The sequence below is a fragment of the Eschrichtius robustus genome, chromosome 1 (genome assembly GCF_028021215.1).
Source record: "Eschrichtius robustus isolate mEscRob2 chromosome 1, mEscRob2.pri, whole genome shotgun sequence".
Classification (NCBI taxonomy): Eukaryota; Metazoa; Chordata; class Mammalia; order Artiodactyla; family Eschrichtiidae; genus Eschrichtius; species Eschrichtius robustus.
This window is the reverse complement of record NC_090824.1, coordinates 143,095,935-143,116,161: the sequence shown is the minus strand read 5'-3', so window position 1 is coordinate 143,116,161 and position 20,227 is coordinate 143,095,935. Positions and strand designations below refer to the sequence as shown.

Sequence of the window (20,227 nt, the reverse complement as noted above, 5' to 3'; positions counted from 1 at the left end):
CGACAACAGAGAGGGCCACAGGCCTGGCCTGAGGCTCCAGGCTCCAACCAGGGAACCTTGCTCATTTTGGCTTCCAAAATCAACCACCGATGCGGCATGCACAAAGCGTGATCCTGGTCAAAACACACTTCTCCAAGCTGAAAGCTCACTGGGCCCACACCAGCACACACTCCGACTCTGAAGACTAGCAGGAGAGCCTGCCCCCTTGCATTCCCTCACGGCCTTTTAGCAGGGACCGCGGATTCATAGATGACCCAGCTTATGGGCAGACACGGTCGACCCTCAGTCAGGAGCCCCTCCAATACTGGAGTCCTTGGTGGTGTTTGCGTGCATGTCGGCAGGGGACACTGGCCTTCACTCCTAACAGTCCCCTACACCCGAGAGAGGAAACGTGCTGAACCTCAGTTTCGATAAGGATACGGTAGAGTGTTCTCACCCATGTTGTTCAGAGTTTCCAAGGAATGCATACAAGGGTGTCATCATCGATCCAAGCACATACTGGGATGCGGCAGAACACAACCGGGCAGTGTGCCGGGCTCTGCAGGGGAGTCATGAGCCTGGGGTACCACAAAAGCCTGGAGAATCCACAGCCCTCAGGCCCCTCAACAAGACGAACAATCAAGCCACTCTTGCAGCCATTGGGCCCATCTCAGGAAAACCTAATATCTAATGGCACATCCTGGGGTGGTTGAATACCTACCATCCTGAGTTTTCACCGACCATGCTCGGGAACATGGCCCCGCCTCACTTTTTCCAGTTCTTCTTAGCACCTCCAGTCATCAGAGCACACGAAGATCTTCTTGTTTTTGCCGACGGTGAGGCTTGCCCAGCAACTGCACCTGGCAAGTGGACTGGTGTCCTCAGAGGACATAATCCATACAAACATTTACCTGGGCTTGAGCTCTGAAACTGCTTCCCAAGAACCTCTATCCCTTACCGAGAATTCACTGCATGTCTGATAGTACGACTGCAGGAAGTTAGGCACATACATTGGCCGGTGTGTGAGAGGCTGTATTTCTGTGTTCACGCGTGTGACTGTGACTGAGTACGCAGACGCTCTTGTGGGTTTCTCTGTGTGCCGCTGACTACGCGTCTTGGTCTCTGTGTGTCCCTGTAGCCCTGTGAAGAGGCGTCCAACAGTAAACGCCATAGCTTATACACAACACCCTGTCTAGACCCCCAACTGAAAGGAGAAAGCCCCCTGTCAGCTTCCAGAGGCCGCATGCACACTTTAACCCCCAGGGGCTGTTGAAATACTCCACGGACTCCCTCTCTCCCACAGCCACGCCTTCTGACCAGAGCACAAAGACTGGATGAGACCTTCCTCCCAGCCGTGGCTGTGACATCTACGTGCAACTCGAGAACCTGCCAGCTACCAGCACATCTGATGTGCACTTGGGGTCACTCCCAGCACTTTCGGAAGCAGGGGAACTCCCATGGGTGACCCGACACCGACCTACAGCATTCTACTGGCAAGATGCAGCCTGAAACCACTCAATGGGCTAAAGAACATCGAGCAAAGTGCAACTTCTTTCCAACTAGGCCTAATCTCTTTCCTTTGAGCCGTGGGAATGCCCACCACGGGAAGCAGTGGGCTTCAGCAGACATGACCCATGTTGGAACCCCACAGCGGAAACTAGGCCACCTTCCCGGCCATGTCTCAGGCAGCTCCCATCCTGCAAGGTTCGCGGCCCTGACCCCTAAAGAACCGCTCAAACGCTCAACAGCCTCGTCCAACGTGCCCTACTACAGCGAGCATGGCGACACGTCCCTACTGGAAGCCACAGACATATTCCGAACACGGGAACACTGAACACCAGGGAAGACAGACCGCAAGCCTGTCTGCTTTGAAGATGCTGATCCCACCTGATGCATCCTGGAAATTCTCCACTGCCACAGTGACACCACTGAGGAACTCAGAGTGATCAAAGGCATGGTCCCCGAGGACCACAGACAGACTTGCAACGGAAGACCTCTGCCATGTGAGGGCACTTGGAAGCCTGAAAGGGAAGAGTGGCTGGCCTTGGCAGTGCACCAGGGATGGCAACAGTGCCCCCTTCTCTGTCCCGCCAACGGACTGCTCTGGATAAAGCTCTGGCTATTCGAAAGGCCTGCATGCCACACGGGCCGGCCGCGTCATGCCCTCGGGCAGAAACACTATCGCTTTGCACATTCCCAAAAGTGGGAAAAGAGCGACCCAAGGGCTTGTTTGCATAACTCACCTACCCCCAAGAAGGCCGGCACAGATGCCTCAGCATGTCCATCTTCTCTATGTCCCGCAAGACACCCGTGGGGGGTCACTCCTCTGGAAACGGGATTGCAACTCTTCACAGGTAACCTACCTCACTGCATCCTCATGAACTGCCAAAGCCATCCCCACCATAGGCAGCTGATGCTAGGCCATCACTAACAAGACACATACTTGGGAAGCCGAGGCCAGCGCCTGCAACCCAATGATGACAGCCCATCCCACGACATCACACAGAACCTGTCCTCATGATACCTTACCTTTCTCTCCAGGGCAGCAGCCACTACGCAGGCTTAAATGCAGCACTCGATCCTCACCCCACTCCACGATGATCCACTTAGCGCCAACAGTGTGCTGGCAGCTTCAGGGGCAGCAGCGAGGCCTAATCCATCAGCCCCCTTCCGCCATCACCAAACTCCATCCCACCCCCGCCCACTGCTCCAGCCCCACCGGGCACTCAAGAACCTCACCGCACCAAACACGACAACAGAGAGGGCCACAGGCCTGGCCTGAGGCTCCAGGCTCCAACCAGGGAACCTTGCTCATTTTGGCTTCCAAAATCAACCACCGAAGCGGCATGCACAAAGCGTGATCCTGGTCAAAACACACTTCTCCAAGCTGAAAGCTCACTGGGCCCACACCAGCACACACTCCGACTCTGAACACTAGCAGGAGAGCCTGCCCCCTTGCATTCCCTCACGACCTTTTAGCAGGGACCGCAGATTCATAGATGACCCAGCTTATGGGCAGACACGGTCGACCCTCAGTCAAGAGCCCCTCCAATACTGGAGTCCTTGGTGGTGTTTGCGTGCATTTCGGCAGGGGACACTGGCCTTCACTCCTAACAGTCCCCTACACCCGAGAGAGGAAACGTGCTGAACCTCAGTTTCGATAAGGATACGGTAGAGTGTTCTCACCCATGTTGTTCAGAGTTTCCAAGGAATGCATACAAGGGTGTCATCATCTATCCAAGCACATGCTGGGATGCGGCAGAACACAACCGGGCAGTGCGCCGGGCTCTGCAGGGGAGTCATGAGACTGGCGTACCCCAAAAGCCTGGGGAATCCACAGCCCTCAGGCCACTCAACAAGACAAACAATCAAACCACTCTTACATCCATTGGGCCCATCTGAGGAAAACCTAATATCTAATGGCACATCCTGGGGTGGTTGAATACCTACCATCCTGAGTTATCCCCGACCATGCTCGGGAACATGGCCCCGCCTCACTTTTTCCAGTTCTTCTTAGCACCTCCAGTCATCAGGGCACACGAAGATCTTCTTGTTTTTGCCGACGGTGAGGCTTGCCCAGCAACTGCACCTGGGAAGTGGACTGGTGTCCTCAAAGGACATGATCCATACAAACATTTACCTGGGCTTGAGCTCTGAAACTGCTTCCCAAGGACCTCTATCCGTTACCGAGAATTGACTGCATGTCTGATAGTACGACTGCAGGAAGTTAGGCACATACATTGGCCGGTGTGTGAGAGGCTGTATTTCTGTGTTCACGCGTGTGACTGTGACTGAGTATGCAGACGCTCTTGTGGGTTTCTCTGTGTGCCCCTGACTATGCGTCTTGGTCTCTGTGTGTCCCTGTAGCCCTGTGAAGAGGCGTCCAACAGTAAACGCCATAGTTTATACACAACACCCTGTCTAGACCCCCAACTGAAAGGAGAAAGACCCCTGTCAGCTTCCAGAGACCGCATGCAAACTTTAACCCCCAGAGGCTGTTGAAATACTCCACGGACTTCCGCTCTCCCACAGCCACGCCTTCTGACCACAGCACAAAGACTGGACGAGACATGCCTCCCGGCCGTGGGTGTAACATCTACGTGCAACTCGAGAACCTGCCAGCTACCAGCACATCTGATGTGCACTTGGAGTCACTCCCAACATTTTGGAAGCAAGGGAACGCCCATGGTTGACCCGACACCGACCTACAGCATTCTACTGGCAAGATGCAGCCTGAAATAACTCAAGTGGCTAAAGAACATCGAACAAAGTGCAACTTCTTGCCAACTAGGCCTAATCACTTTCCTTTGACCTGTGGGAATGCCCACCACAGGAAGCAGTGGGCTTCAGCAGCCATGACCCACGTTGGAAACCCACAGCGGAAACTAGGCCACCTTCCCGGCCATGTCTCAGGCAGCTCCCATCCTGCAAGGTTCGCGGCCCTGACCCCTAAGGAACCGCTCAAACGCTCAACAGCCTCGTCCAACGTGCCCTACTCCAGCCAGCAGGGCGACGCGTCCCTACTGGAAGGCACAGACATCCTCCGAACACGGGAACACTGAACACCAGGGAAGACAGACCGCAGGACTGTCTGCTTTGAAGATGCTGATCCCACCTGATGCATCCTGGAAATTCTCCACTGCCACAGTGACACCACTGAGGAACTCAGAGTGATCAAAGGCATGGTCCCCGAGGACCACAGACAGACTAGCAACGGAAGACCTCTGCCATGTGAGGGCACTTGGAAGCCTGAAAGGGAAGAGTGGCTGGCCTTGGCAGCGAACCAAGCATGGCAACACTGCCCCCTTCACTGCCCCGCCAACGGAATGCTCTGGATAAAGCTCTGGCTATTCGAAAGGCCTGCATGCCATACGGGCCCGCCGCGTCATGCCCTCCGGCAGAAACACTATCGCTTTGCACATTCCCAAAAGTGGGAAAAGAGCGACCCAAGGGCTTGTTTGCATAACTCACATGCCCCCAAGAAGGCCGGCACAGATGCCTCAGCATGTCCATCTTCTCTATGTCCCGCAAGACACCCGTGGGGAGTCACTCCTCTGGAAACGGGATTGCAACTCTTCACAGGTAACCTACCTCACTGCATCCTCATGAACTGCCAAAGCCATCCCCACCATAGGCAGCTGATGCCAGGCCATCACGAACAAGACATATCCTTGGGAAGCCGAGGTCAGCGCCTGCAACCCAATGATGACAGCACATCCCACGACATCACACAGGACCTGTCCTCATGATACCTTAACTTTCTCTCCAGGGCAGCAGCCACTATGCAGGCTTAAATGCAGCACTCGATCCTCACCCCACTCCACGATGATCCACTTAGCGCCAACTGTGTTCTGGCAGCTTCAGGGGCAGCAGCGAGGCCTAATCCATCAGCCCCCTTCCACCATCACCAAACTCCATCCCACCCCCGCCCACTGCTCCAGCACCACCGGGCACTCAAGAACCTCACCGCACCAAACACGACAACAGAGAGGGCCACAGGCCTGGCCTGAGGCTCCAGGCTCCAACCAGGGAACCTTGCTCATTTTGGCTTCCAAAATCAACCACCGAAGCGGCATGCACAAAGCGTGATCCTGGTCAAAACACACTTCTCCAAGCTGAAAGCTCACTGGGCCCACACCAGCACACATTCCGACTCTGAAGACTAGCAGGAGAGCCTGCCCCCTTGCATTCCCTCACGGCCTTTTAGCAGGGACCGCGGATTCATAGATGACCCAGCTTATGGGCAGACACGGTCGACCCTCAGTCAGGAGCCCCTCTAATACTGGAGTCCTTGGTGGTGTTTGCGTGCATGTCGGCAGGGGACACTGGCCTTCACTCCTAACAGTCCCCTACACCCGAGAGAGGAAACGTGATGAACCTCAGTTTCGATAAGGATACGGTAGAGTGTTCTCACCCATTTTGTTCAGAGTTTCCAAGGAATGCATACAAGGGTGTCATCATCGATCCAAGCACAAACTGGGATGCTGCAGAACACAACCGGGCAGTGCGCCGGGCTCTGCAGGCGAGTCATGAGCCTGGGGTACCACAAAAGCCTGGGGAATCCACAGCCCTCAGGTCCCTCAACAAGACGAACAATCAAGCCACTCTTGCAGCCATTGGGCCCATCTCAGGAAAACCTAATATATAATGGCACATCTTGGGGTGGTTGAATACATACCATCCTGAGTTATCCCCGACCATGCTCGTGAACATGGCCCCGCCTCACTTTTTCCAGTTCTTCTTAGCACCTCCAGTCATCAGAGCACACGAAGATCTTCTTGTTTTTGCCGACGGTGAGGCTTGCCCAGCAACTGCACCTGGGAAGTGGACTGGTGTCCTCAGAGGACATAATCCATACAAACATTTACCTGGGCTTGAGCTCTGAAACTGCTTCCCAAGAACCTCTATCCCTTACCGAGAATTGACTGCATGTCTGATAGTACGACTGCAGGAAGTTAGGCACATACATTGGCCGGTGTGTGAGAGGCTGTATTTCTGTGTTCACGCGTGTGACTGTGACTGAGTACGCAGACGCTCTTGTGGGTTTCTCTGTGTGCCGCTGACTACGCGTCTTGGTCTCTGTGTGTCCCTGTAGCCCTGTGAAGAGGCGTCCAACAGTAAACGCCATAGCTTATACACAACACTATGTCTAGACCCCCAAATGAAAGGAGAAAGCCCCCTGTCAGCTTCCAGAGGCCGCATGCAAACTTTAACCCCCTGGGGCTGTTGAAATACGGACTCCCGCTCTCCCACAGCCACGCCTTCTGTCCAGAGCCCAAAGACTGGATGAGACCTTCCTCCCAGCCGTGGCTGTGACATCTACGTGCAACTCGAGAACCTGCCAGCTACCAGCACATCTGATGTGCACTTGGGGTCACTCCCAGCACTTTCGGAAGCAGGGGAACTCCCATGGGTGACCCGACACCGACCTACAGCATTCTACTGGCAAGATGCAGCCTGAAACCACTCAATGGGCTAAAGAACATCGAACAAAGTGCAACTTCTTTCCAACTAGGCCTAATCTCTTTCCTTTGAGCCGTGGGAATGCCCACCGCAGGAAGCAGTGGGCTTCAGCAGACATGACCCATGTTGGAACCCCACAGCGGAAACTAGGCCACCTTCCCGGCCATGTCTCAGGCAGCTCACATCCTGCAAGGTTCGCGGCCCTGACCCCTAAGGAACCGCTCAAACGCTCAACAGCCTCGTCCAACGTGCCCTACTCCAGCCAGCAGGGCGACGCGTCCCTACTGGAAGGCACAGACATCTTCCGAACACGGGAACACTGAACACCAGGGAAGACAGACCGCAGGACTGTCTGCTTTGAAGATGCTGATCCCACCTGATGCATCCTGGAAATTCTCCACTGCCACAGTGACACCACTGAGGAACTCAGAGTGATCAAAGGCATGGTCCCCGAGGACCACAGACAGACTTGCAAAGGAAGACCTCTGCCATGTGAGGGCACTTGGAAGCCTGAAAGGGAAGAGTGGCTGGCCTTGGCAGTGCACCAGGGATGGCAACAGTGCCCCCTTCTCTGTCCCGCCAACGGACTGCTCTGGATAAAGCTCTGGCTATTCGAAAGGCCTGCATGCCACACGGGCGGGCCGCGTCATGCCCTCCGGCAGAAACACTATCGCTTTGCACATTCCCAAAAGTGGGAAAAAGCGACCCAAGGGCTTGTTTGCATAACTCACCTACCCCCAAGAAGGCCGGCACAGATGCCTCAGCATGTCCATCTTCTCTATGTCCCGCAAGACACCCGTGGGGAGTCATTCCTCTGGAAACGGGATTGCAACTCTTCACAGGTAACCTACCTCACTGCATCCTCATGAACTGCCACAGCCATCCCCACCATAGGCAGCTGATGCCAGGCCATCACGAACAAGACACATCCTTGGGAAGCCGAGGCCAGCGCCTGCAACCCAATGATGACAGCCCATCCCACGACATCACACAGGACCTGTCCTCATGATACCTTACCTTTCTCTCCAGGGCAGCAGCCACTACGCAGGCTTAAATGCAGCACTCGATCCTCACCCCACTCCACGATGATCCACTTAGCGCCAACAGTGTGCTGGCAGCTTCAGGGGCAGCAGCGAGGCCTAATCCATCAGCCCCCTTCCGCCATCACCAAACTCCATCCCACCCCCGCCCACTGCTTCAGCCCCACCGGGCACTCAAGAACCTCACCGCACCAAACACGACAACAGAGAGGGCCACAGGCCTGGCCTGAGGCTCCAGGCTCCAACCAGGGAACCTTGCTCATTTTGGCTCCCAAAATCAACCACCGAAGCGGCATGCACAAAGCGTGATCCTGGTCAAAACACACTTCTCCAAGCTGAAAGCTCACTGGGCCCACACCAGCACACACTCCGACTCTGAAGACTAGCAGGAGAGCCTGCCCCCTTGCATTCCCTCACGGCCTTTTAGCAGGGACCGCGGATTCATAGATGACCCAGCTTATGGGCAGACACGGTCGACCCTCAGTCAGGAGCCCCTCCAATACTGGAGTCCTTGGTGGTGTTTGCGTGCATGTCGGCAGGGGACACTGGCCTTCACTCCTAACAGTCCCCTACACCCGAGAGAGGAAACGTGCTGAACCTCAGTTTCGATAAGGATACGGTAGAGTGTTCTCACCCATTTTGTTCAGAGTTTCCAAGGAATGCATACAAGGGTGTCATCATCTATCCAAGCACATGCTGGGATGCGGCAGAACACAACCGGGCAGTGCGCCGGGCTCTGCAGGGGAGTCATGAGCCTGGGGTACCCCAAAAGCCTGGGGAATCCACAGCCCTCAGGCCACTCAACAAGACAAACAATCAAACCACTCTTACATCCATTGGGCCCATCTGAGGAAAACCTAATATCTAATGGCACATCCTGGGGTGGTTGAATACCTACCATCCTGAGTTATCCCCGACCATGCTCGGGAACATGGCCCCGCCTCACTTTTTCCAGTTCTTCTTAGCACCTCCAGTCATCAGAGCACACGAAGATCTTCTTGTTTTTGCCGACGGCGAGGCTTGCCCAGCAACTGCACCTGGGAAGTGGACTGGTGTCCTCAAAGGACATGATCCATACAAACATTTACCTGGGCTTGAGCTCTGAAACTGCTTCCCAAGGACCTCTATCCCTTACCGAGAATTGACTGCATGTCTGATAGTACGACTGCAGGAAGTTAGGCACATACATTGGCCGGTGTGTGAGAGGCTGTATTTCTGTGTTCACGCGTGTGACTGTGACTGAGTATGCAGACGCTCTTGTGGGTTTCTCTGTGTGCCCCTGACTATGCGTCTTGGTCTCTGTGTGTCCCTGTAGCCCTGTGAAGAGGCGTCCAACAGTAAACGCCATAGTTTATACACAACACCCTGTCTAGACCCCCAACTGAAAGGAGAAAGACCCCTGTCAGCTTCCAGAGACCGCATGCAAACTTTAACCCCCAGGGGCTGTTAAAATACTCCACGGACTCCCGCTCTCCCACAGCCACGCCTTCTGACCACAGCACAAAGACTGGACGAGACCTGCCTCCCGGCCGTGGGTGTGACATCTACGTGCAACTCGAGAACCTGCCAGCTACCAGCACATCTGATGTGCACTTGGGGTCACTCCCAACATTTTGGAAGCAAGGGAACGCCCATGGTTGACCCGACACCGACCTACAGCATTCTACTGGCAAGATGCAGCCTGAAACAACTCAAGGGGCTAAAGAACATCGAACAAAGTGCAACTTCTTGCCAACTAGGCCTAATCACTTTCCTTTGACCCGTGGGAATGCCCACCACAGGAAGCAGTGGGCTTCAGCAGCCATGACCCACGTTGGAACCCCACAGCGGAAACTAGGCCACCTTCCCGGCCATGTCTCAGGCAGCTCCCATCCTGCATGGTTCGCGGCCATGACCCCTAAGGAACCGCTCAAACGCTCAACAGCCTCGTCCAACGTGCCCTACTCCAGCCAGCAGGGCGACGCGTCCCTACTGGAAGGCACAGACATCTTCCGAACACGGGAACACTAAACACCAGGGAAGACAGACCGCAGGAATGTCTGCTTTGAAGATGCTGATCCCACCTGATGCATCCTGGAAATTCTCCACTGCCACAGTGACACCACTGAGGAACTCAGAGTGATCAAAGGCATGGTCCCCGAGGACCACAGACAGACTTGCAACGGAAGACCTCTGCCATGTGAGGGCACTTGGAAGCCTGAAAGGGAAGAGTGGCTGGCTTTGGCAGCGAACCAAGCATGGCAACACTGCCCCCTTCTCTGCCCCGCCAACGGACTGCTCTGGATAAAGCTCTGGCTATTCGAAAGGCCTGCATGCCATACGGGCCGGCCGCGTCATGCCCTCCGGCAGAAACACTATCGTTTTGCACATTCCCAAAAGTGGGAAAAGAGCGAACCAAGGGCTTGTTTGCATAACTCACCTACCGCCACGAAGGCCGGCACAGATGCCTCAGCATGTCCATCTTCTCTGTGTCCCGCAAGACACCCGTGGGGAGTCACTCCTCTGGAAACGGGATTGCAACTCTTCACAGGTAACCTACCTCACTGCATCCTCATGAACTGCCACAGCCATCCCCACCATAGGCAGCTGATGCCAGGCCATCAGGAACAAGACATATCCTTGGGAAGCCGAGGTCAGCGCCTGCAACCCAATGATGACAGCCCATCCCACGACATCACACAGGACCTGTCCTCATGATACCTTACCTTTCTCTCCAGGGCAGCAGCCACTACGCAGGCTTAAATGCAGCACTCGATCCTCACCCCACTCCACGATGATCCACTTAGCGCCAACAGTGTGCTGGCAGCTTCAGGGGCAGCAGCGAGGCCTAATCCATCAGCCCCCTTCCGCCATCACCAAACTCCATCCCACCCCCGCCCACTGCTCCAGCCCCACCGGGCACTCAAGAACCTCACCGCACCAAACACGACAACAGAGAGGGCCACAGGCCTGGCCTGAGGCTCCAGGCTCCAACCAGGGAACCTTGCTCATTTTGGCTTCCAAAATCAACCACCGAAGCGGCATGCACAAAGCGTGATCCTGGTCAAAACACACTTCTCCAAGCTGAAAGCTCACTGGGCCCACACCAGCACACACTCCGACTCTGAAGACTAGCAGGAGAGCCTGCCCCCTTGCATTCCCTCACGGCCTTTTAGCAGGGACCGCGGATTCATAGATGACCCAGCTTATGGGCAGACACGGTCGACCCTCAGTCAAGAGCCCCTCCAATACTGGAGTCCTTGGTGGTGTTTGCGTGCATGTCGGCAGGGGACACTGGCCTTCACTCCTAACAGTCCCCTACACCCGAGAGAGGAAACGTGCTGAACCTCAGTTTCGATAAGGATACGGTAGAGTGTTCTCACCCATGTTGTTCAGAGTTTCCAAGGAATGCATACAAGGGTGTCATCATCTATCCAAGCACATGCTGGGATGCGGCAGAACACAACCGGGCAGTGCGCCGGGCTCTGCAGGGGAGTCATGAGACTGGCGTACCCCAAAAGTCTGGAGAATCCACAGCCCTCAGGCCACTCAACAAGACAAACAATCAAACCACTCTTACATCCATTGGGTCCATCTGAGGAAAACCTAATACCTAATGGCACATCCTGGGGTGGTTGAATACCTACCATCCTGAGTTATCCCCGACCATGCTCGGGAACATGGCCCCGCCTCACTTTTTCCAGTTCTTCTTAGCACCTCCAGTCATCAGGGCACACGAAGATCTTCTTGTTTTTGCCGACGGCGAGGCTTGCCCAGCAACTGCACCTGGGAAGTGGACTGGTGTCCTCAAAGGACATGATCCATACAAACATTTACCTGGGCTTGAGCTCTGAAACTGCTTCCCAAGGACCTCTATCCCTTACCGAGAATTGACTGCATGTCTGATAGTACGACTGCAGGAAGTTAGGCACATACATTGGCCGGTGTGTGAGAGGCTGTATTTCTGTGTTCACGCGTGTGACTGTGACTGAGTACGCAGACGCTCTTGTGGGTTTCTCTGTGTGCCCCTGACTATGCGTCTTGGTCTCTGTGTGTCCCTGTAGCCCTCTGAAGAGGCGTCCAACAGTAAACGCCATAGTTTATACACAACACCCTGTCTAGACCCCCTAGTGAAAGGAGAAAGCCCCCTGTCAGCTTCCATAGACCGCATGCAAACTTTAACCCCCAGGGGCTGTTGAAATACTCCACGGACTCCTGCTCTCCCACAGCCACGCCTTCTGACCAGAGCACAAAGACTGGATGAGACCTTCCTCCCGGCCGTGGCTGTGACATCTACGTGCAACTCGAGAACCTGCCAGCTACCAGCACATCTGATGTGCACTTGGGGTCACTCCCAACATTTTGGAAGCAAGGGAACGCCCATGGTTGACCCGACACCGACCTACAGCATTCTACTGGCAAGATGCAGCCTGAAACAACTCAAGGGGCTAAAGAACATCGAACAAAGTGCAACTTCTTGCCAACTAGGCCTAATCACTTCCCTTTAACCCGTGGGAATGCCCACCACAGGAAGCAGTGGGCTTCAGCAGCCATGACCCACGTTGGAACCCCACAGCGGAAACTAGGCCACCTTCCCGGCCATGTCTCAGGCAGCTCCCATCCTGCAAGGTTCGCGGCCCTGACCCCTAAGGAACCGCTCAAACGCTCAACAGCCTCGTCCAACGTGCCGTACTCCAGCCAGCAGGGCGACGCGTCCCTACTGGAAGGCACAGACATCTTCCGAACACGGGAACACTGAACACCAGGGAAGACAGACCGCAGGACTGTCTGCTTTGAAGATGCTGATCCCACCTGATGCATCCTGGAAATTCTCCACTGCCACAGTGACACCACTGAGGAACTCAGAGTGATCAAAGGCATGGTCCCCGAGGACCACAGACAGACTTGCAAAGGAAGACCTCTGCCATGTGAGGGCACTTGGAAGCCTGAAAGGGAACCGTGGCTGGCCTTGGCAGTGCACCAGGGATGGCAACAGTGCCCCCTTCTCTGTCCCGCCAACGGACTGCTCTGGATAAAGCTCTGGGTATTCGAAAGGCCTGCATGCCACACGGGCGGGCCGCGTCATGCCCTCCGGCAGAAACACTATCGCTTTGCACATTCCCAAAAGTGGGAAAAGAGCGACCCAAGGGCTTGTTTGCATAACTCACCTACCCCCAAGAAGGCCGGCACAGATGCCTCAGCATGTCCATCTTCTCTATGTCCCGCAAGACACCCGTGGGGAGTCACTCCTCTGGAAACGGGATTGCAACTCTTCACAGGTAACCTACCTCACTGCATCCTCATGAACTGCCACAGCCATCCCCACCATAGGCAGCTGATGCCAGGCCATCACGAACAAGACACATCCTTGGGAAGCCGAGGCCAGCGCCTGCAACCCAATGATGACAGCCCATCCCACGACATCACACAGGACCTGTCCTCATGATACCTTACCTTTCTCTCCAGGGCAGCAGCCACTACGCAGGCTTAAATGCAGCACTCGATCCTCACCCCACTCCACGATGATCCACTTAGCGCCAACAGTGTGCTGGCAGCTTCAGGGGCAGCAGCGAGGCCTAATCCATCAGCCCCCTACCGCCATCACCAAACTCCATCCCACCCCCGCCCACTGCTCCAGCCCCACCGGGCACTCAAGAACCTCACCGCACCAAACACGACAACAGAGAGGGCCACAGGCCTGGCCTGAGGCTCCAGGCTCCAACCAGCGAACCTTGCTCATTTTGGCTCCCAAAATCAACCACCGAAGCGGCATGCACAATGCGTGATCCTGGTCAAAACACACTTCTCCAAGCTGAAAGCTCACTGGGCCCACACCAGCACACACTCCGACTCTGAAGACTAGCAGGAGAGCCTGCCCCCTTGCATTCCCTCACGGCCTTTTAGCAGGGACCGCGGATTCATAGATGACCCAGCTTATGGGCAGACACGGTCGACCCTCAGTCAGGAGCCCCTCCAATACTGGAGTCCTTGGTGGTGTTTGCGTGCATGTCGGCAGGGGACACTGGCCTTCACTCCTAACAGTCCCCTACACCCGAGAGAGGAAACGTGCTGAACCTCAGTTTCGATAAGGATACGGTAGAGTGTTCTCACCCATGTTGTTCAGAGTTTCCAAGGAATGCATACAAGGGTGTCATCATCTATCCAAGCACATGCTGGGATGCGGCAGAACACAACCGGGCAGTGCGCCGGGCTCTGCAGGGGAGTCATGAGCCTGGGGTACCCCAAAAGCCTGGGGAATCCACAGCCCTCAGGCCACTCAACAAGACAAACAATCAAACCACTCTTACATCCATTGGGCCCATCTGAGGAAAACCTAATATCTAATGGCACATCCTGGGGTGGTTGAATACCTACCATCCTGAGTTATCCCCGACCATGCTCGGGAACATGGCCCCGCCTCACTTTTTCCAGTTCTTCTTAGCACCTCCAGTCATCAGGGCACACGAAGATCTTCTTGTTTTTGCCGACGGCGAGGCTTGCCCAGCAACTGCACCTGGGAAGTGGACTGGTGTCCTCACAGGACATGATCCATACAAACATTTACCTGGGCTTGAGCTCTGAAACTGCTTCCCAAGAACCTCTATCCCTTACCGAGAATTGACTGCATGTCTGATAGTACGACTGCAGGAAGTTAGGCACATACATTGGCCGGTGTGTGAGAGGCTGTATTTCTGTGTTCACGCATGTGACTGTGACTGAGTACGCAGACGCTCTTGTGGGTTTCTCTGTGTGCCCCTGACTATGTGTCTTGGTCTCTGTGTGTCCCTGTAGCCCTGTGAAGAGGCGTCCAACATTAAACGCCATAGTTTATACACAACACCCTGTCTAGACCCCCTAGTGAAAGGAGAAAGCCCCCTGTCAGCTTCCAGAGACCGCATGCAAACTTTAAACCCCAGGGGCTGTTGAAATACTCCACGGACTCCCGCTCTCCCACAGCCACGCCTTCTGACCACAGCACAAAGACTGGACGAGACCTGCCTCCCGGCCGTGGGTGTGACATCTACGTGCAACTCGAGAACCTGCCAGCTACCAGCACATCTGATGTGCACTTGGGGTCACTCCCAACATTTTGGAAGCAAGGGAACGCCCATGGTTGACCCGACACCGACCTACAGCATTCTACTGGCAAGATGCAGCCTGAAACAACTCAAGGGGCTAAAGAACATCGAACAAAGTGCAACTTCTTGCCAACTAGGCCTAATCACTTTCCTTTGACCCGTGGGAATGCCCACCACAGGAAGCAGTGGGCTTCAGCAGCCATGACCCACGTTGCAACCCCACAGCGGAAACTAGGCCACCTTCCCGGCCATGTCTCAGGCAGCTCCCATCCTGCATGGTTCGCGGCCATGACCCCTAAGGAACCGCTCAAACGCTCAACAGCCTCGTCCAACGTGCCCTACTCCAGCCAGCAGGGCGACGCGTCCCTACTGGAAGGCACAGACATCTTCCGAACACTTGAACACTGAACACCAGGGAAGACAGACCGCAGGACTGTCTGCTTTGAAGATGCTGATCCCACCTGATGCATCCTGGAAATTCTCCACTGCCACAGTGACACCACTGAGGAACTCAGAGTGATCAAAGGCATGGTCCCCGAGGACCACAGACAGACTTGCAAAGGAAGACCTCTGCCATGTGAGGGCACTTGGAAGCCTGAAAGGGAACCGTGGCTGGCCTTGGCAGTGCACCAGGGATGGCAACAGTGCCCCCTTCTCTGTCCCGCCAACGGACTGCTCTGGATAAAGCTCTGGGTATTCGAAAGGCCTGCATGCCACACGGGCGGGCCGCGTCATGCCCTCCGGCAGAAACACTATCGCTTTGCACATTCCCAAAAGTGGGAAAAGAGCGACCCAAGGGCTTGTTTGCATAACTCACCTACCCCCAAGAAGGCCGGCACAGATGCCTCAGCATGTCCATCTTCTCTATGTCCCGCAAGACACCCGTGGGGAGTCACTCCTCTGGAAACGGGATTGCAACTCTTCACAGGTAACCTACCTCACTGCATCCTCATGAACTGCCACAGCCATCCCCACCATAGGCAGCTGATGCCAGGCCATCACGAACAAGACACATCCTTGGGAAGCCGAGGCCAGCGCCTGCAACCCAATGATGACAGCCCATCCCACGACATCACACAGGACCTGTCCTCATGATACCTTACCTTTCTCTCCAGGGCAGCAGCCACTACGCAGGCTTAAATGCAGCACTCGATCCTCACCCCACTCCACGATGATCCACTTAGCGCCAACAGTGTGCTGGCAGCTTCAGGGGCAGCAGCGAGGCCTAATCCATCAGCCCCCTACCGCCATCACCAAACTCCATCCCACCCCCGCCCACTGCTCCAGCCCCACCGGGCACTCAAGAACCTCACCGCACCAAACACGACAACAGAGAGGGCCACAGGCCTGGCCTGAGGCTCCAGGCTCCAACCAGCGAACCTTGCTCATTTTGGCTCCCAAAATCAACCACCGAAGCGGCATGCACAATGCGTGATCCTGGTCAAAACACACTTCTCCAAGCTGAAAGCTCACTGGGCCCACACCAGCACACACTCCGACTCTGAAGACTAGCAGGAGAGCCTGCCCCCTTGCATTCCCTCACGGCCTTTTAGCAGGGACCGCGGATTCATAGATGACCCAGCTTATGGGCAGACACGGTCGACCCTCAGTCAGGAGCCCCTCCAATACTGGAGTCCTTGGTGGTGTTTGCGTGCATGTCGGCAGGGGACACTGGCCTTCACTCCTAACAGTCCCCTACACCCGAGAGAGGAAACGTGCTGAACCTCAGTTTCGATAAGGATACGGTAGAGTGTTCTCACCCATGTTGTTCAGAGTTTCCAAGGAATGCATACAAGGGTGTCATCATCTATCCAAGCACATGCTGGGATGCGGCAGAACACAACCGGGCAGTGCGCTGGGCTCTGCAGGGGAGGCATGAGCCTGGGGTACCCCAAAAGCCTGGGGAATCCACAGCCCTCAGGCCACTCAACAAGACAAACAATCAAACCACTCTTACATCCATTGGGCCCATCTGAGGAAAACCTAATATCTAATGGCACATCCTGGGGTGGTTGAATACCTACCATCCTGAGTTATCCCCGACCATGCTCGGGAACATGGCCCCGCCTCACTTTTTCCAGTTCTTCTTAGCACCTCCAGTCATCAGGGCACACGAAGATCTTCTTGTTTTTGCCGACGGCGAGGCTTGCCCAGCAACTGCACCTGGGAAGTGGACTGGTGTCCTCAGAGGACATGATCCATACAAACATTTACCTGGGCTTGAGCTCTGAAACTGCTTCCCAAGAACCTCTATCCCTTACCGAGAATTGACTGCATGTCTGATAGTACGACTGCAGGAAGTTAGGCACATACATTGGCCGGTGTGTGAGAGGCTGTATTTCTGTGTTCACGCATGTGACTGTGACTGAGTACGCAGACGCTCTTGTGGGTTTCTCTGTGTGCCCCTGACTATGTGTCTTGGTCTCTGTGTGTCCCTGTAGGCCTGTGAAGTGGCGTCCAACAGTAAACGCCATAGTTTATACACAACACCCTGTCTAGACCCCCTAGTGAAAGGAGAAAGCCCCCTGTCAGCTTCCAGAGACCGCATGCAAACTTTAACCCCCAGGGGCTGTTGAAATACTCCACGGACTCCCGCTCTCCCACAGCCACGCCTTCTGACCACAGCACAAAGACTGGACGAGACCTGCCTCCCGGCCGTGGGTGTGACATCTACGTGCAACTCGAGAACCTGCCAGCTACCAGCACATCTGATGTGCACTTGGGGTCACTCCCAACATTTTGGAAGCAAGGGAACGCCCATGGTTGACCCGACACCGACCTACAGCATTCTACTGGCAAGATGCAGCCTGAAACAACTCAAGGGGCTAAAGAACATCGAACAAAGTGCAACTTCTTGCCAACTAGGCCTAATCACTTTCCTTTGACCCGTGGGAATGCCCACCACAGGAAGCAGTGGGCTTCAGCAGCCATGACCCACGTTGGAACCCCACAGCGGAAACTAGGCCACCTTCCCGGCCATGTCTCAGGCAGCTCCCATCCTGCATGGTTCGCGGCCCTGACCCCTAAGGAACCGCTCAAACGCTCAACAGCCTCGTCCAACGTGCCCTACTCCAGCCTGCAGGGCGATGCGTCCCTACTGGAAGGCACAGACATCTTCCGAACACGGGAACACTGAACACCAGGGAAGACAGACCGCAGGACTGTCTGCTTTGAAGATGCTGATCCCACCTGATGCATCCTGGAAATTCTCCACTGCCACAGTGACACCACTGAGGAACTCAGAGTGATCAAAGGCATGGTCCCCGAGGACCACAGACAGACTTGCAACGGAAGACCTCTGCCATGTGAGGGCACTTGGAAGCCTGAAAGGGAAGAGTGGCTGGCCTTGGCAGCGAACCAAGCATGGCAACACTGCCCCCTTCTCTGCCCCGCCAACGGACTGCTCTGGATAAAGCTCTGGCTATTCGAAAGGCCTGCATGCCATACGGGCCGGCCGCGTCATGCCCTCCGGCAGAAACACTATCGCTTTGCACATTCCCACAAGTGGGAAAAGAGCGAACCAAGGGCTTGTTTGCATAACTCACCTACCCCCACGAAGGCCGGCACAGATTCCTCAGCATGTCCATCTTCTCTGTGTCCCGCAAGACACCCGTGGGGAGTCACTCCTCTGGAAACGGGATTGCAACTCTTCACAGGTAACCTACCTCACTGCATCCTCATGAACTGCCACAGCCATCCCCACCATAGGCAGCTGATGCCAGGCCATCACGAACAAGACACATCCTTGGGAAGCCGAGGCCAGCGCCTGCAACCCAATGATGACAGCCCATCCCACGACATCACACAGGACCTGTCCTCATGATACCTTACCTTTCTCTCCAGGGCAGCAGCCACTACGCAGGCTTAAATGCAGCACTCGATCCTCACCCCACTCCACGATGATCCACTTAGCGCCAACAGTGTGCTGGCAGCTTCAGGGGCAGCAGCGAGGCCTAATCCATCAGCCCCCTTCCGCCATCACCAAACTCCATCCCACCCGCGCCCACTGCTCCAGCCCCACCGGGCACTCAAGAACCTCACCGCACCAAACACGACAACAGAGAGGGCCACAGGCCTGGCCTGAGGCTCCAGGCTCCAACCAGGGAACCTTGCTCATATTGGCTCCCAAAATCAACCACCGAAGCGGCATGCACAATGCGTGATCCTGGTCAAAACACACTTCTCCAAGCTGAAAGCTCACTGGGCCCACACCAGCACACACTCCGACTCTGAAGACTAGCAGGAGAGCCTGCCCCCTTGCATTCCCTCACGGCCTTTTAGCAGGGACCGCGGATTCATAGATGACCCAGCTTATGGGCAGACACGGTCGACCCTCAGTCAGGAGCCCCTCCAATACTGGAGTCCTTGGTGGTGTTTGCGTGCATGTCGGCAGGGGACACTGGCCTTCACTCCTAACAGTCCCCTACACCCGAGAGAGGAAACGTGCTGAACCTCAGTTTCGATAAGGATACGGTAGAGTGTTCTCACCCATGTTGTTCAGAGTTTCCAAGGAATGCATACAAGGGTGTCATCATCTATCCAAGCACATGCTGGGATGCGGCAGAACACAACCGGGCAGTGCGCCGGGCTCTGCAGGGGAGGCATGAGCCTGGGGTACCCCAAAAGCCTGGGGAATCCACAGCCCTCAGGCCACTCAACAAGACAAACAATCAAACCACTCTTACATCCATTGGGCCCATCTGAGGAAAACCTAATATCTAATGGCACATCCTGGGGTGGTTGAATACCTACCATCCTGAGTTATCCCCGACCATGCTCGGGAACATGGCCCCGCCTCACTTTTTCCAGTTCTTCTTAGCACCTCCAGTCATCAGGGCACACGAAGATCTTCTTGTTTTTGCCGACGGCGAGGCTTGCCCAGCAACTGCACCTGGGAAGTGGACTGGTGTCCTCACAGGACATGATCCATACAAACATTTACCTGGGCTTGAGCTCTGAAACTGCTTCCCAAGAACCTCTATCCCTTACCGAGAATTGACTGCATGTCTGATAGTACGACTGCAGGAAGTTAGGCACATACATTGGCCGGTGTGTGAGAGGCTGTATTTCTGTGTTCACGCATGTGACTGTGACTGAGTACGCAGACGCTCTTGTGGGTTTCTCTGTGTGCCCCTAACTATGTGTCTTGGTCTCTGTGTGTCCCTGTAGCCCTGTGAAGAGGCGTCC

At 55.3% G+C, this 20,227-nt stretch overlaps 8 non-coding genes across 8 annotated transcripts; all 8 read right to left on the bottom strand.

Annotated features, from left to right (window-relative positions):
• Positions 1–396: 396 nt before the first annotated feature.
• On the bottom strand, positions 397–489 carry LOC137777214 (small nucleolar RNA SNORD116). The gene has a single exon (XR_011076465.1). It is a non-coding gene; the product is annotated as a small nucleolar RNA SNORD116 (small nucleolar RNA).
• A 2,636-nt stretch (positions 490–3,125) lies between these two features.
• Positions 3,126–3,218, bottom strand: LOC137750747 (small nucleolar RNA SNORD116). The gene has a single exon (XR_011070550.1). It is a non-coding gene; the product is annotated as a small nucleolar RNA SNORD116 (small nucleolar RNA).
• A 2,635-nt stretch (positions 3,219–5,853) lies between these two features.
• LOC137776452 (small nucleolar RNA SNORD116) lies at positions 5,854–5,946 on the bottom strand. The gene has a single exon (XR_011076221.1). It is a non-coding gene; the product is annotated as a small nucleolar RNA SNORD116 (small nucleolar RNA).
• Positions 5,947–8,576: 2,630 nt separating this feature from the next.
• On the bottom strand, positions 8,577–8,669 carry LOC137778718 (small nucleolar RNA SNORD116). Its single transcript, XR_011076983.1, has one exon. It is a non-coding gene; the product is annotated as a small nucleolar RNA SNORD116 (small nucleolar RNA).
• Positions 8,670–11,304: 2,635 nt separating this feature from the next.
• Positions 11,305–11,397, bottom strand: LOC137750743 (small nucleolar RNA SNORD116). Its single transcript, XR_011070549.1, has one exon. It is a non-coding gene; the product is annotated as a small nucleolar RNA SNORD116 (small nucleolar RNA).
• A 2,635-nt stretch (positions 11,398–14,032) lies between these two features.
• On the bottom strand, positions 14,033–14,125 carry LOC137750739 (small nucleolar RNA SNORD116). The gene has a single exon (XR_011070548.1). It is a non-coding gene; the product is annotated as a small nucleolar RNA SNORD116 (small nucleolar RNA).
• A 2,635-nt stretch (positions 14,126–16,760) lies between these two features.
• LOC137750733 (small nucleolar RNA SNORD116) lies at positions 16,761–16,853 on the bottom strand. The gene has a single exon (XR_011070547.1). It is a non-coding gene; the product is annotated as a small nucleolar RNA SNORD116 (small nucleolar RNA).
• A 2,635-nt stretch (positions 16,854–19,488) lies between these two features.
• On the bottom strand, positions 19,489–19,581 carry LOC137750724 (small nucleolar RNA SNORD116). The gene has a single exon (XR_011070545.1). It is a non-coding gene; the product is annotated as a small nucleolar RNA SNORD116 (small nucleolar RNA).
• Positions 19,582–20,227: the final 646 nt, after the last annotated feature.